Here is a 16,621-nt window from a genome sequence, read left to right as displayed (position 1 = left end):
GCTGTGGTTCATTCCAGGAAGAGGAGCAGCGCTGTGAATGTGAACTTTGTTTCCTCATTTACAAACAGAGCCTCGGTTAAAACGTTTGAAAACATTTAATTTCTTTAGTTGTTAAATATTTCTTGTCTCCTCAGAGGAAGAGTTATAGACAAACATGAAGCCATCAAAAGACTAATTCTGTTCAGTTTTATTTTACTGCTTAAAAACAGCTGACTGACAAAAGAGTTATCAAATTAAACTAATATGAAACATTTAAATTGTCGTATAATACCTTTCTCTCATATTTAATGATCAACTTTTAAACAGAGATTTCATGAACACATTCACTTCATCCTCATAATCTATTAGTTTGACCAGAATCTCAGTTATGTGAAAGAGAATAATGAATGATTTACTTATTGATTATGATTATAATAATTAGTGATATAATACATCATAGTACCTCATTTGTATCACAATTAAGAGAACTACATATCTTTGATAAAAGAAGCTCTGGTGATTTCTCTCTTTAAGACTAAGGGTTCCAAGGACCCTTTTCATCCAAAGAACCCTTTTTGGAAAAGAGAGTTCTTCAAGGATTGTTGAAAGCAAGAGAACGCCCACAATCCAGCCCACACATACCCCAAAAACTGTGATTGTGAACGATCGTTGGGTTTGGGTTGCAATCAGCTCGGTACTTTTGGATTGAATATAAAAGGGTTCTTGGTAGAACACCCTGTGCAGGTTCGAGATGAAACCCTTGGAATATGAAAGGGTTCTCGATAGAACCCTCTGGGTGGGTCTTTGTTGGCACCGTAAGAAGGAGGAGAGCTCTAGAGAGGGTTCTGGGTGGAACCATTACACCATAGCAGGATTCTCTGTAACCTCTCATGTTTATTGGAACGTCTCATAGTTGGAACCTTTCACAGATGGTTCTTAACCCTTTCTGTGGGGTTCTAGGTACAACACTGTGAAGGGGTTGCAGGTGGAACCTTTTTAAAAAGGTTCGACCGAAAACCCCAAATTGTTCTCCAATGAGGTCAAGCCGAAGAACCGTTTAAGATGCTCGTCAGCACCTTCATGTCTAAGAGTGTTCTAAATTAATTAGATCTGCAAGCAAACAAAACATAAAGCACAAACAATAGAAGGTAAAAGTCTGTAATGAAGCCTGTTAACTGCCGTCAGTCCTGAGCCCTCGCAGTCCAAAACACATCTCAACACGTGTCGAGGCTCAATATCATTCATATTTCAGCAGGTAAGACACTGTGGCTACTTATTTCCAAAGTTCATACTCACACGCTGCATATGTGATGATTAATTCAGGTGTGTCCTCACTGTTTTTGCTCTCAGATGATCTTATATAATATTTAGAGAGAAGCAGCTCTGATTCTTCACTTCACTGAGAAGCCGCTGAGAAGCTGATCGGCCCGTCAACTTCTAATAGAAATGTCAAACAGAAGGGCAGCGACGTGCAGCAGAGAAGGGAAAAACATTCCCCTAATGGTGACGGGAGTCATTGTCTCACCACGAAGAGAAAAACTAAAATCCTCCGATGGATCAGAGATGGTTGGGAAGAAAAAACAGCACCAACGTGATCTTCTTTGTCTTTCTTCTTGTCTTTTCTTGTACAGGAGTCAGATTTGACTTTGTCACCTCTGTTTTCTCAGCTCAATGTAGGTCAGAACAAGATCAGTGTAAAGATATTAAAATACACAACACGTAATAAATCTGTCCAGTAAAAGTTTGCAATAACTTCAACTTATATTCATTCCTGAATGTAAGTGTTGTCATGGAATTCAATAAGGAGATCTGATTTACTGTAAGAAGATCCAGTGAACTGCCATCTAACCCCAACACTACTACTATCACACCAGAGTGTAATGCGAGCAGCTCAACGGCCTCTCTGGTTAGCTGCAGTGCCGCTCTGGTTTGACTAATGGGGGGAAAGTAAACCTTGACTGTAACTCAACCCTGCACTTAGAAGAGATGCCACATTCCCTTTTCCCTCCAGAGAGACTCTGTGCTCACCACTACTTCTGAGGAAACAAAGAGCATTTGGTGCCTTTATGGTTCATTTTGCTCTGTACGTGTCTGCCATCTGTGAAGAACCTCATTCTTAGCATTGTGTGTTTAGCATTTCTGTGCACGGTTAACAAATCACTCTCTGACCAACCAGTCTGTTTGTGTGTTGATGAGTCAGCGGTTCCACACATGGATATATATTCAGACACTTTAGTGGCCACAGCAGGAACAGATCGAGTTTTCACGTTACAGATGTGAAAGTGCGTGATTCTTATTATCATGACATGTAGAATTGCCCAATATCTGGACTGTCAGATACTGTTTTACTGAATCAGCAAGCATTCCCCAAGCAAAATGCCAAAACAATTGTTGCATTTATTGGTACAAATGGAGTTCAAAGTGCTTCACAAAATAAAAGTGGGGCACACATTAACAGAAGGACAATAAAGAGAAGAGCAGGAGTATTATTAAACAAAAGCATGAAAACAGTATACGATTACAAATTATTTATAGTATGAAACCGAATTAAAATATCTTGAGGTTGCAATCACATGAATGTCGTGTGGGTGCAAGATCAGAAGGAAAGTTGCTCAAAGACTTAAGTCATTTATAGATTAAATACTCAAAAGATGAATTAATAATGAACACATTGCTTGGCAGCAGCCCCACATGATTGCATCAAGTCTGATCTGAAAAGCAGTTTACGATTGTTTTGTGTTACGACATTGTAACAACACAAGGAATTCTTCTTGATTTCATTTCTAAGGCTGTATGCTCGATGTTGTTGTATTGCAATAAAGGTACGACAGCATCAGGTGTTGTTAGCAGTGAAGCAGAGAGGAAATGAGTCAGCACGACAGCCCTCTGGTAGCAACATATTTTACTGATAGAGAGCTTCTGCTCTCCAGAGCTGGAAACACGATCCATCAATCAATCACACACACACACACACACACACACACACACACACACACACACACACACACACACACACACACACACACACACACACACACACACACACAGAAGCTCACTGGGTGAAATGTTAGACTTCCGTGTGTTTGAACTCACAGCATGATTATCTGGCCGGTGTGATTCAACCCACCAATCTAAGATCAAGAGCTCATTGCAGTCAAACACAGAGAAGCTGCAGACAAACATCAAACAACATTACAAACAACTACCATAATAAAAGCACACATTTAACTCACAAAGGCAGCAATATTTCCTCTTAGATATTAATCTTTGACGACTGGTTTGGGTTGGATTCTTTTATCAGCGATATCACGGTGTAAGAAGGCGACTGCAAAGCGTTTGGCAGAGGTAAAAAGGGGTTTCGTTTATTCTGCTGTGGAAATGTATTTTATGTGGAAGAAACTGGCAACATTTTGACTTTCCCACCTGCTGTTCTCTGAAATCTGATCACGCATTTGACTGCTCCGGCACATCGCATCCACAGGAAAGATATCTGCTCTTAGAGGTATGCATAAGAAATGTATTAGATAATCTCTCCTGCTGCCTGCAAAGACTTTTCAGAGGCGTTTGTTCTCCAGCAGGTTTCAGGATTCCCTCAACAGACAAATGTGATTGGTTTTATGATTTCAAATCTCCAAAAGGCAAAATCTCTGCAGGGAAGTTATCTGCTTAAACCCAGAGCTGCTGACTTTTTGTAACTGTTCGACAGCAGTCACACCTCCCATGACGGCACTTGGGGAGGCAGACATGTGTGAAATGTACATGTAGAGATCAGACAGATCCAACCAGAGGCATGCAGTGCAGCCTCTGGTTCAGACGCTCAGACTGAAGCAGGGTTCCTGAGACGAAGACAGATGAGATGTTTTTCCTTACAAACACCAGCTGAGGCGATTGTTGTCATTAGATGGCGTTTGATCTGAATTGCAATTGTCTTCGCTGCAGGTGCAGCTGTACCGTCACTGTGGGAGCGGCGGAATTGATCCTCGAACCATTTTGAGTACATTCTCTCAGCACGCTACTGCGGAGTGACAAAAGACTGAACTGCAACAGTAATCTTTCGAGGAAGCAGCCTTAAAAACATTTTGGAAACAAACAATTCACTTTAAGTGGTTCGCCCAAATCACAAAAACATATTTTCTGTGTGATGCAGATATAGTTTTGGTTTGATTCATCGAGGTTTTGAAATATAGATGAATTTTGTTTCGTGCTACTCACTCACAACACTTCAGACAACTACAGGGACTATTTCCTTTGTAGAAAGTAGTTCCAACGAAAATGGGCGTGCTGAGAGGGTGCTGCTGTTGTTGTCGGCGGCGAGGAAGCAGAAACCTTGGAATACCTCAAAATCTGGGCACATGAAACAAAAACTATCTGCATGCAGTGAACTCGGTGAACGTAGCCTTAAATAAACCTCTCACTGTGGAGCTCAACTCTCCTGAGTTCAGTACAAGTTAAGTCTTGGTAGATAAATGAATCCTGTACATCAAAGGGCACACTTCTGTAAGACAGCAGATGACGAGGAACGCACATAAAACAAATACAAAGTAAAGAGACTTGTTTCTAAGTTCCTGGCACTAATGGTGTTTATCTACATGTTCCATGTCGGCCACACTGATCTTTCCCACTCAATCCAGTGACCTTGCCGCCATCAGCCTCGTTTTCCAATCACCCGACTGCTTCCGTTCCACTTTTGAATTATAATCAGAGCTTGACGTCAGAGACTCTGTGCACACTTTACGTGATGAGAAGAATCTTATGTTAAATTCAAATTACACGGTAGCTGCTGCTGTTGGTCCTCCACAGAGAGGCTCTCACGGCGTCGCCCCAGGCCCAGTGGCACACTCCTTCAGCGGGGACGATCGTTGGCTGCCTCACCAAGGAGCCGGTCCCCCCCCCCCCCCCAGCATCTGCTCCACTTCACCCTCAGCCCTTTGTGGCTCTTGTTGATAAGGACAAACTAATATCTGCTCAGTCACTGGCTGCATGGGGAATGATAAACAGAGGCTGAGCCGATGTCCACTCCATCAGGACAATGGGAGCTGGAATCTAGCCACCGGGCTTTTGTTACTCGACAATAGAGGATAGTGTATGTGCAGACGAAATCATGGCTGTGTGCTTAAAACAATACGCAAGACAGTGAAAGGGTGACAGGTTGACTAAGTGGTTACAATGGCTGTGCCATAAAACAAGTCACGGTTTCCACCCTTGCTACCTTTCTGTATCCAGACTGCTAGAATGTCCTTGAGAAAGATAAGGAAACTGTTGCCATCCAATAAAAGTTACTCTGGATAGCAGAAGCTGAAAATCAAATAGAACCAATATCACCTATGATCCAAGTGTTTTGCAGAGTTGTTATGCTTCATTGGGGCTGGGTATCGGTATTTGCATGGTTTTGCTTTCAGCCAATCACTGCAAGCGCTCTTCAATTAAATGCGAGGTGTGATTGGCCCACTACTGCGGCAACTGCAACCCATAGAGCCGGGATTGCCTGCCAGCTCACTGCTCTGGACACAGAGATGTCTGAGCTGGCAGCTAGCAGCTAACGGTGTTAACAGCGCGAACAGCGCTTACAATGGCAACAGTGCTGACAGAGCAAAAAGTGTCGATGTGGGGAGGAACTGTAGCTTCTGCGACAACGCAGTCCCACCATCGTGGGTTGGGGCGTTATCATAGTGAACGTCTGTACGAGCTGTGTGCGGTGCGGCATCGGTTAGCTAGTCATTGGGACACACACACACACACAGCTTCCATTCACATGAAGGGTATCAAATGAAGTGCACTATTGAGTACTTTTCTAGCAGAAAATCTGTTGTATTGATCGCCAGGCAGTGTAAAAAAAACCACTGCAGTCAGTCAGGGCCATTGGTGTGTTCTTATACAACTCCACATTACTGTTGTGCATATAGAAAACTGCATTAGAAACTAGTTTAATTACCTCATCAGTTATTGGTGATTTTAAATTAAAGAAGAGAAATTACATCTGAAAAACCCTTGAGCACACTTGATTAGATTTTCATATTTGTGTGAAATGACCGATGGTGCTAAAGACGCTGATTCTTTCAGATATTCTCCTCATGTCATTACTCCTCGTGCCTCCAACCATGAAGGTTCGTTCTCAAGCTTCACCGAGTCACACAAAGTCATTATTACACATCATTTCTTCATGGAAGCTAATAGTTTCTGTTTTCATTGAAGTTGATCTCAACACTTAATAAAGCTGGCTGAGTGTAAAAAGTTCTCAGAGTGACGAGAACGTCTTATAACAACACATATAATCATAATGGTGGACAGTAAACACACACACACACACACACACACACACACACACACACACTTTCCCTCTGCACACTTTCCCTCTGACTCTTTCTCCTAGTTCTGCATGGTAATCATACTCTCTTTAATCACTACAACACACTCACACACACTTACAGGCCGACGGGCTCCTCTGCTGACTGCTGCCACAGAACCTGCATGATGATTTCTCTCCCCACAGTGAGCTGCATGTCAACACTCTGCATGTCCACACGCAGCCCACTCAGCCAGAAGCCTCATCAAATGACAAAGGGAGAATCTGACACCTTGATCTGCCTGCACGAAGCACAGTGTGGCCACGACGGCTCCGTGCTGCTGGGACAAAGCGCTGAGCCACACTGCTGCGTCTGTGTGGAGCTCTTATGTGGCGTTCACAGCATTATGAATTCACATGTTCAGACCACCCGACAACTCAAGATTGCTGTTTTACTGATAACGACACCGAATGAGCAGTTTACACAAGTGTAAAATGGCGTGCATTTACAGAATTTGCATTAAATTAGTTGTAGTTATCGATGGACTACAGACAAAATAAGGCATCTGTGTTTATTTGATTTTCAAACTCTTCAGTATTATGTAGCGACAATAATGGCCCTTCAAGTCTAGTTTGTTTCATGTTGTGCATCTAACAGTTGAGAAGCAGGTCAACTTTACAACGACATTTCAATGTTACAGGCTATTTATGGAATTACAAGTTTTTTCATTTTGAGAATTGGATTGAAAATATTTTGTTATTCTGCTGCTCTAAAGTTAAATAATCTTCCTTCCAGGTTTCTCCGTAACTTGTAGCCTGATTTGTATTATGAAGAGAGCTTGGTACAATAGGCTGTGCCACTCCGTCCGTCTGATTACCCGCAACATCAGACGAAATGATTTTAGATCCGCAGGTTCACCAGAAACTCCATTTCAGACTCCAGCGCGGTACTGCTGCTGTGAAATCAGAGGTTTTCTAAACGGAATCTGGTGCAAGGAAACACTTCTGCTATCGTCCACAGGGAACGCCAAAAGCAACACAAAGTGAAAGTTCCTAGTAGTAGCTTGATATTTCAACCATTGATGTGTGATGATAATAATATCTATAAAATCTAATACTTTGATTGTACGACATGAAAGAATAGCACAACACCGCTGCAGTAAAGCCAGGCTGGTTTGACTCTTTACTGCTTCAGATTACTTTCCGAGAGTACTTGGATATTACAGACATTCAACAATCCAATTTTCCCATTTGAATATTTATTTTGTGAATGGATTAATAAAGACTAAATTGACCCTGACTAAACTGGGAGTTTTGAAACCGGAGTCTTTTAAATTCATGGTTTCAATTCACTGCTTAATAAATGGTAATTTAATGCTCAGCATAGCTCCACTTTCCCGCCTTTGCTAAGTGAACCTATTTCACCGTGAAATCCACTGACCTCTGATTCATAGTCTGAATCTCCGTGTGTGTGTGTGTGTGTGTGTGTGTGTGTGTGTGTGTGTGTGTGTGTGTGTGTGTGTGTGTGTGTGTGTGTGTGTGTGTGCGTGTGTGCGTGTCACAGAGCCACACAGTCTTAAATGTCCTTGGTAGCTCTGCCTCCAGGAAAGCAGTTCAAAGTAAGAGGAAAATCTCCATTAACCTCTTCACCTTCAGTGTTCTCAATGTTTCTCTCTAATTTCTTTTAAATTGAGATAAAAAGAAAATCCACTGTGTTATTTATTCCTCTTTATCTACTTTCCCCAGGTTCTTCTTCAGCAATACCATGCCGATACTGAGACGCTCGTTCTTTCCTCAGTGAAACTTGAGGTTGAGTGCGATGCTGCAGGGCACTTGAGAAGGAGGAGAAGGAGGTGAGAGGAGGTGAGAGGAGGTTGTCATTAGACTAATTGAATTGACAATTTACCGAAAACGAACCTGTCCAACCCTGCCTCCTACGGAATTACATCTCAGTTACGTTTTGAGGGAAATGTTGTTTCTCCTGGATAATGGTTGCAGTTTTGAACTATTTGAAACACTGTATTACATGCTGTAAATTGACACAAAACAAAACAAAACTCTACTAAAGTTCTTAGTGAGGTTTAGTTAAAATGACAGAAATTGAAGAAAAATAAAAGCACAACAAAAGTACATTTTAAACTTAGGTCCAAATCAAATGTAATCCACGACAAAATATGTTTCCCCCAAAACATAATTCACAATGCAGGTTCGTTAAATGGGAACGTCATTTTTAGAGGACGGGGTCGACCTGTTGGAGGGCGGACGCCAGAGAGAAAGAGAGGAGGAGGAGGAGGAGGAGGAGGAAGAAGATACAAACGCATTCATGTTTACATGTTATCGGAAGCTTTTTTGCTGACATTGTGATGGTCAATGAATGACATCACACCCTTTCTATTTTGGTTCAGCTGAAAGCACCGATGGCGACGTGGGAACAGGACCGGAGCTGATGGCTGTGAGTCGACGCTGCAGGTAAAGCAACTTCAGAAGGAGTGTTGAGCTCACTGGGGTTCAGGTACATGTACATACTTTCTTTTTGTTGGCATTCGAGGCATGAAGTGCATGTTGTGGTCTATCATAACCAGGTCTCTCTAGAGAAGGAGACCCCATGTCTCAATAAGACTTCCTGTTCTAAATGAAGTACGTTTAAGTCAAAATGTGCCAGTAGTGGTGAAATGAAATCCACTAGACGTAAGAACTAAAAACTACGACGTGTGCTGTGACGTTCTGCAGACTGAAATCTTACACAAACATATCTCTGATTGACAAACTAATTGAAGCTGTAGATGTCATGTCCTCTTTTAATCTCAGAAAGGTGTCTTGAAAAACACCGGTACTACAGATCTTTATTATATTTTATTATTTTTCATGTATTTCTTGTGTTGGTTGTTTTTGTTTTTCCTGGGCTTCTTTCTGTTCAGTTAGAGACTCAATGTCAGATTGAATTGATGCTTTTTAACCCTCTGCCTTAATCCAGCATCACACCGTCTGTCCTTCCCTCTCCTGACGCACACAGATACTCAGACACTAGAACCTGTAGCCTGAGGAGCGGCCTCTCATTACGTGTTGCCACATTCTCTCTCTTCACAAGAATACAGACTTAAAAATAGGACATGACACAACTGCATAAATCAGATAAAATTACACTTTCATTGCAAACATATTCAGTGTTGAATGAGTGTTGTATACCTCACAAAGGGATCCAGCTTGTTTGTTTTGGATTGCTTGTTTCTCTGCAGAGGTTCGGTGACACAGAGTCAAGTGAAAACAATAATTTAAAGGGAAAATATAATGTCTGAATGTGATGAGATATCCAGATTAGCTTGTTAGTCGTGCACAAAGAAAAATAAGATGTGCTCCGTGATGATGAAGCTTTTGTAAGCTTCAATCCGAATGTTCCTACTGGATCAAACAGCGTGTCAACCTTAAGTTGAAGGGTAAAACACTATTTGGGAGTCACTTACTGGCATTACGAGCTTTTCAGAGTCAACGACCAGCTGCATTCTGCGTCTCCACACCCTGCAGCTGTGCACGTAGCAGGGATGAATATCTTTTGGTTAAAAAGGAAAAAACATCGGAGACATCCAGTTCCATTTTAAAGTCACGGCAGATGCTCTTATCCACCGAAACTATCAATGAGAGAACCTGCAGCCCTTTGTTATGCTGAGCTCATGACTGTGACACAGGTCGCTGCTAGGAGGCACAATATCAGATCAATGCCAACATTTCTCCTCCATGCCTGAGGGTGCAGCTGTCTCTATCAAGGGCAAATAATGCAGCAGATTAGCACAGCAAGTGCATAAGCAAGTGTGAAGAAACAGCTCAGGGATTTGTTGCCACCCTTCTGCTAAACACTGTCTCCAGTAAATGTATTCAGTGCAGAAGATGACACGAGGAGAAAGCTTTGAGGTTTGTAAGGCTGAACAGTTGTTTTGTTTTTCCTCTGCGTTTTGTTTTTTCCAAAGACACTGGAAGCAGCTCAAGCTCCGTCTGAAGTCATTAAATGAATCCTGCCGATGGTCGCAGCATCTGCTATCACAGCATGCTTGGTTAGATCTGTGAGCTTCCTGCTCCGCGGGGAGACCGTCGAACAAAAGCAGGAGGAACGACGCGTTTGTGATTTCACACGCTCGGTTAGGTTTGACCACCGTGTCGGCTTCGGGCTCCGCTTGTCTCGCCTGATTACTCCCAACAAGTTCCACCTCTCCAGTCATTTGCTGTCAACACGTGTCCAGTAGAAAGCATCTCACACTTTGATGTCTGAAGTCATTTGCATAATAGCTGCCCTCTCTGGCACCATGAGCCTCTTGAGGAAAATGCTCCTCCATCCAGGATCTCAGAGGATCCGCTGTGGGAAAGAAATTGTAATTTTTCTCTCCACATAATTTCCTCTATAATATCTAAAAAAACCACCGGTACCTGTGGAGGCGTGTTGGCAGGAAGTGGAGATGTTTGTGTGTTTTCTCCACGTTTCCATCACTAATCGCTGTTTTGCTGAAACCTGCCAGAGCAACACAACAGTCCAGGGAATCACAGCAGCGTGAATTAAAGTGGGGGAATCCTTTTGCTCTGTGTAATGCAAGCTAACAGGTTTAACTGTGGAGCTGAGAATAACGCCGGGACGCTGCAGGATTGAAGAGAGAAGAATGAAAAGAGAAGCAGAGATGCTGAGAGACAGAGACGGGCAGTCGCTCTGAGTTATGTAAATTTCCAGAAGCTGTTTCCAGTCATCGTCTCTGTTGTAGATTGTGGTGTAATTGTGCTGCTGTTTGCTGCTGATAAAGCTTTGGAAGAGTCCGGTCTCCACTGGATTCTATCAGGAGGCCGTCAGACACAAAGTTTTGGCTCAACCAGGCGGCCGGGAGGTTTCTCTTCTTCTTTGTCTTTCTGCACCAACAAGATGACGCAGCATGTGAAGAGAAGACAGAAGCAGCAGACGGAGACAGATATCAACACCTCAGTGTCATGTGTACATGCAGCTCTTATCTGCAGCAGCTCACAGTGCTGAGAGTGCACGGACTCTGAGTTCAGACGGTCCCAGTGGAAATAGAAGCAGTGACTGTGGAGGAGACGCTCCACTCGTTGCGCTTCACAGGACTTCTGTGTCTGTCTCTCCGCTGTCAAACACTTTGCTGACAGTTTGCTCTCCACTATCTTAAAAAGGTTTAACTCTGAAGGTCTTGATGGAGGCAAAGATTGAAATAGTTCAGAAGTCCTTCTAAAGTCAGATTTAAGTTGTGTATCTATCTGAGTTGCTGATTCCTTCCTGTCTTGGTGGAAGTGGAAGGAACGAGTCCTCAGACTTTTCCGTCAGGAGTTGGTGGAAATATTGGCCTTAAGTTGACCTTGTGGACACAAACACAACTACGAATGCTAATGAGTTGGCTGCATGTGTAAAATGGCTGTTTACTTACATTTTTGCACGATCAACTTTAGAAGGTGATTGTATGAATGTGTTTTAATGCAGGTTTGAGTAAGAAAGTCCTTCTCTACTTTGAATAATGTAATCTCTGTCTTGGCCAATCAAGAACCAGCATGACTCTGCGTCTTGACATGAAGTGCTCCCAGGGCGAACAAGTCCTTAAAAACACTTCAATCAGGTGGTTATGCATCATTTCCTCAAGCGTCCTCAGCAGTCTTGAATGTGGGAGGAGAAATACAAAATAAAAAAAGAATTCCCAATTCGTTAATTTGATGTGAACATGATGAACATGATCATCGTTGTTAATCCGTCAAATAACTCCGCATCAAACATGCAGAAACACGTCACTCGTCAAAAATAGGGGAAAATGATTTGAAACAAATAAAGAATGAAGCTGTTAAGCATCGTATAGTTCAAGTGCCTTTCAGTAATGTCTGTAAGAATATAAGAAATCAGCATGATCAAAGTTTTGATTTGAAATATCCCATTTAATGAGCGTCTGCGATAGTCGGGAGCAGGTTTGAGGATCTCTTCCTCTGACAAACAATTCATCCAAAGGATTTTTTATCTATCTGCTTTAAGCTTAATAAACTTAGTTCACACATTGCAAACAAATTGCAAACTTTAATAATTAAAATGTTAATGAAGCAGTGACAATAATAATTCACGACACTAAACCGAAACATCGGCGCAACCGCCTCTTCAGCTCTTCATGCGTTCACTCATTAAATCCAACCTGCGTTAATCATCTGCTTTAATGGTGTTAAAGGGAAATCCTCCTCACCAAATATGTTCACTTCTCTCAGGATTAGTTCAGAGGACAGAGCTGTTTGATGACTGAAAGTCTCAGTGACCTGAGGTAGAGGAAGAGGAAGAAGGATGAAAGCTGAATACTCACACTAAGAAATCACGTTTTCAGGAATATATCATCTAAGTGGATTTCTCCCACTGTGTTTAAGGATGTTAAGGCGATGCAGTTCAGTGAAATAAACTATAAAAAGAAAAATAATTCAAACATGAAAGTAAAAGCAAGAATCACACAGCTTATGAATAGATAATTCATCAGTGAAAAAGTTGTTTCACATTTAGAAATGGAAAACAATTAAATTCGAACATTTTTGAACATGTAGCAAATGATAAATGAGGCGCACATTTCATACCCAAAGGCGGTTTAATGTTCTCTACATAATGCATAAAAAGTCATTAGAAATGCGGCGTAACCCATTTAAAAGAAATGATAACGGTAGAAATAAAATTAAAAAGATAAGAGCTCAACAACCAAACAGTTGCCTCGGGCACTAAAGCAGCATCACGTTCACCATGAGAGAGACGTTTATATTCTCTGTTCATCTGTTTCTAACTGTTTCTTTTATTGTTGTTGTTCTTAGGCATCAGCAGAGAGGGTCATACAGTGTGAATTTGGTGTTCCCTCAATAACTCTTATGCTAATTTATATTCGTACGCTAACGAAGACAGACTGTGTCCTGCAGCTATAAATCATATTCAAAACACTTGAAAGCTGAAGCTGAGCCATTTAATGGACCTGTGACCCGACGCAGTAGCGACCTTTAGCCACCGACCTCGTCCAGGCTGAGTGACAGCTGGGTGAAAGCTGCCACTCCTGTAGTGCAGAGGCTACATTAATAGGAGCCCGTTAACAATGTAATTGGGGGTAATTAAAGGCAACTCAGAAACCCTTTCATTTCATCAAAGTAAATCCCTTTTACTGTCGGTATGTCGCTCTGCAGCCACCGAGATGTTGTGCGCTGTTCAGAAGAAACAACTTGTCGTCATGTTATCGAGTTTTGTAAAGCACTTTTCATCGGACGTCTTTAGGTCACTACACATTCCATTCCCTGGTTGTGATTCCTGAACATTTGTTGCACTTGGTACAAATATTTTAGATTTTCAGACATTGTGTTCAAAGTTTTAGAACAGACATCTGACAGCTGTGAATTTCTCAAGGAGGAAATCGTGTAACAGGAGCTGTTGGGGAGAAATACTCCTTGAAAGCACCAACAAATATGCAAAGCGTTCACTCTCAGGGTCACACTATTGTCCTGCAAATATCGACTCTGCTTTCCAGACATTTCCAATGAAGCTTGCACAATGGACGACGTAAAGTGTGCGTTTCCTGGTTCGATGCCCTCCCCAGCCTGCTGTGCCACATTCACAGGTCAGAGTTCACCTTGTTTCAACTGACGTGGTGGATGTGCTCAGTCGGCCAATAGAAATTGGCGCTCTGGGCAAGATTTTTTTGGCACGTGCCCATTGCATGGCAGCCAATTCCACCACCAATCATTGTGTTCATACACTCAACCGGAAACTGCACAGCTTTGTGACTTCTAGCAATGCAGATCACACCTAAAAGAAAAACTGTGTGTTTCTAGAGGATTTTGTGGTTATTTAATGTCAGTAACTGATGATCACTCTTGTAGGCAATGTTGTCGGCTTCTTTTGTCATATTTCAGAATAACACTATGAAATTAGTAAAAGATAAGAATAGTTATGCATGTGGACTTTTTTTCTTCTTCTCTCATTTGAGGCATCAAGCACGCAACTATACCGCCTACAGGGCCATAGCTATGTGACTGTATACCTTAAAAGATAAACTCTGCGTTAACGAAGGTCCTTTCAAGTTGATTGCCAATCAGCAGCATTTGTCAACTATTAAAGAGAGGTGGAAATCAACTCTTTGATAGAACTAACCAAGCTCCAAAGAGGCCACATCATCTCTGCCCATGTCTGCTTTAGCATCAGCCAAAAAGCGGCAAATCCTACACAGTATGTGTGAGGGTCAGGAGGAACAAGTTACAAAATCACGACGTGTGTCAAACAAATAAGACTTAAATTAGATTAAATTGCTTTCACAGGTTTAAATATGATAATGAAATGAAATGAACTTGTTAACACTGTTAATTAAGTGTTCATCACTAACTATCACTCCTGGTCTATTATCAAAAAGGTGGAAAGCAATAAGTAGACATCACACCACTTCATCAGACTTCAGCACCACGGACAGCGACAGAGCTTTACGACAACGACTGTTAGATGCCGCAGACACACCTGCCTCTAATGACTTGTTAACCAGATAATAAAGTCATTAGGGAGACGGCTAATGAAGCCACTGTGTTAGTCAGATACTAAACAATACACCTGCAGCTTTACTCTTTAAGAGAAAAGCGGCAAACCAACCCGTCACAAGGCTCTCTGAGGACTCTTGATCTGCTGCAGCTGAATGCTGATTAAAAGAAAAATCCTCACAAGCGACAGACGGCTTTGTTTCAAACTCTCCCAAACACAACAAGTCCAAGGTCATTTCACCGCTGCAACAACAACAACAACAGGAGGTGTTTCTGTCCGATGGGAATCGGATTTATTCGGACTTGACTGGAACTTGTCGGAGTTGAAGGACGTTCTTCAGCTCAACAGACTGAACAGACGAGATGAGCAGCGAGCTCTGATAACAGAGAAGCTGTTAAAACTCATTTTATAACCTCCAGAGAGAAACTTCGCTGTCATATCGGCTCTGTGTCACTGTAACTCTGGATAATAAGAACAAAATCCTGAACAAAAGATCACCAATCAATATTCAATGCATTTTGGGAACTTGTGTTGTAGTCCAACGCTGTTAATCCTTTTATGAGCTGCGATAAAGGAAACAGAGTCTGCAGCTCTGGGGAACAGAAGGAGGACGGTAACATATCCCAGACCGGCTGTCTGCCTAAAGGCAGCCAGAGGCATGTTGCTGTTCACCGCGGGGCAAAGTCATTAACTCATAATTAGTTCATGCGTAAAACTCTGTCTACTGTTTTCTCAAAAAAACACTTACAAAAAGAGCTCACCATGTGAGATTAAGAACACAAAGTGCTGCAGTTTCAAAAGCTGAACAAAGCAGCACATTCAGTCAGGGACTTTTCCTCTATTCCAGGCAAAGTTTGGTAAAAAAAAATGTCTCTCGTAGAATTATACTCTCCCTTCAACAAATACATCAACACATCTAAAAGCTTCCACATATCAGGAGGAGGTTGGGCTGTTCGAGGGAGCTTCAGCAGCGGACAAGTTTGTCAGGAAGGTACCGGCAGAGCAAAAGTGGAACCAGCGCCACCATGAGGTTAAAATAAGCGGTTTATGAGTGAGAACTCTCAACGACTTGGATGGATTGCTACAGACATCCATGTCCCTCTCAGGAAGAGTTCTAATAACGTTGGTGATCCCCTGACTTTTCATCTAACGCCCTCATCTGGTCCAATTCTCAATTTGTCCAACACTTTGGGTTATGACCAAATGCTGAACTTCCCATCATCCTCAACTTTTCTTTGTATTTAGTGCGAATTAGCAAATGTTAGCATGGTAACATGCTGAAGTAAGATGGTGAACATCAGCATGTTGACGTGTGTCTCCTGTAATAGTCCGTATTTAAACCTATAACGGTCCCAGCTGAGCCTGCATGCTGTGCGGATTACTGGCTGGTTTTACAGCCACATTTTAATGAAGAACCATCTGCAGGTGGAGAGTCAACTGTGTTTCAAAAAGAGAAGCTGAGAACTCTGCCAAAACTTCAGAGACAGAATAATGCAGACAAAAGTGATCGCAGCTATTAGCTGCTGATGGACAGTCGAGCGTGTGTGTGGATTCATTGTCCATTCATCTCTAAGTAAGTGATGTTTTGTATCCCTCACACATCATTAGATATGATTAAAATATTTGAACTCCCACTGAAAGTTTATTTCTGACATTTCAGGCCCAGCTGGCTTTATTCTCACAGTATCTTCTTTTTTTTATGAGGAGAGGATTTACGCGTGACACTAAAAGTGCATCTGCCATATTAAAATAAAAAAGGTATAAAATGGTTGTGAATGGAGAGTTTTGTTCTGATAATTTCACTCATTTATGTGGGTCAAAATGACTCAAACTGCACAGGAATTTGACTTTGGTGA

Source organism: Pholis gunnellus (genome assembly GCF_910591455.1).
Source record: "Pholis gunnellus genome assembly, chromosome: 14".
In the NCBI taxonomy this organism is placed as follows: Eukaryota; Metazoa; Chordata; class Actinopteri; order Perciformes; family Pholidae; genus Pholis; species Pholis gunnellus.
This window is presented reverse-complemented; position numbering follows the sequence as displayed.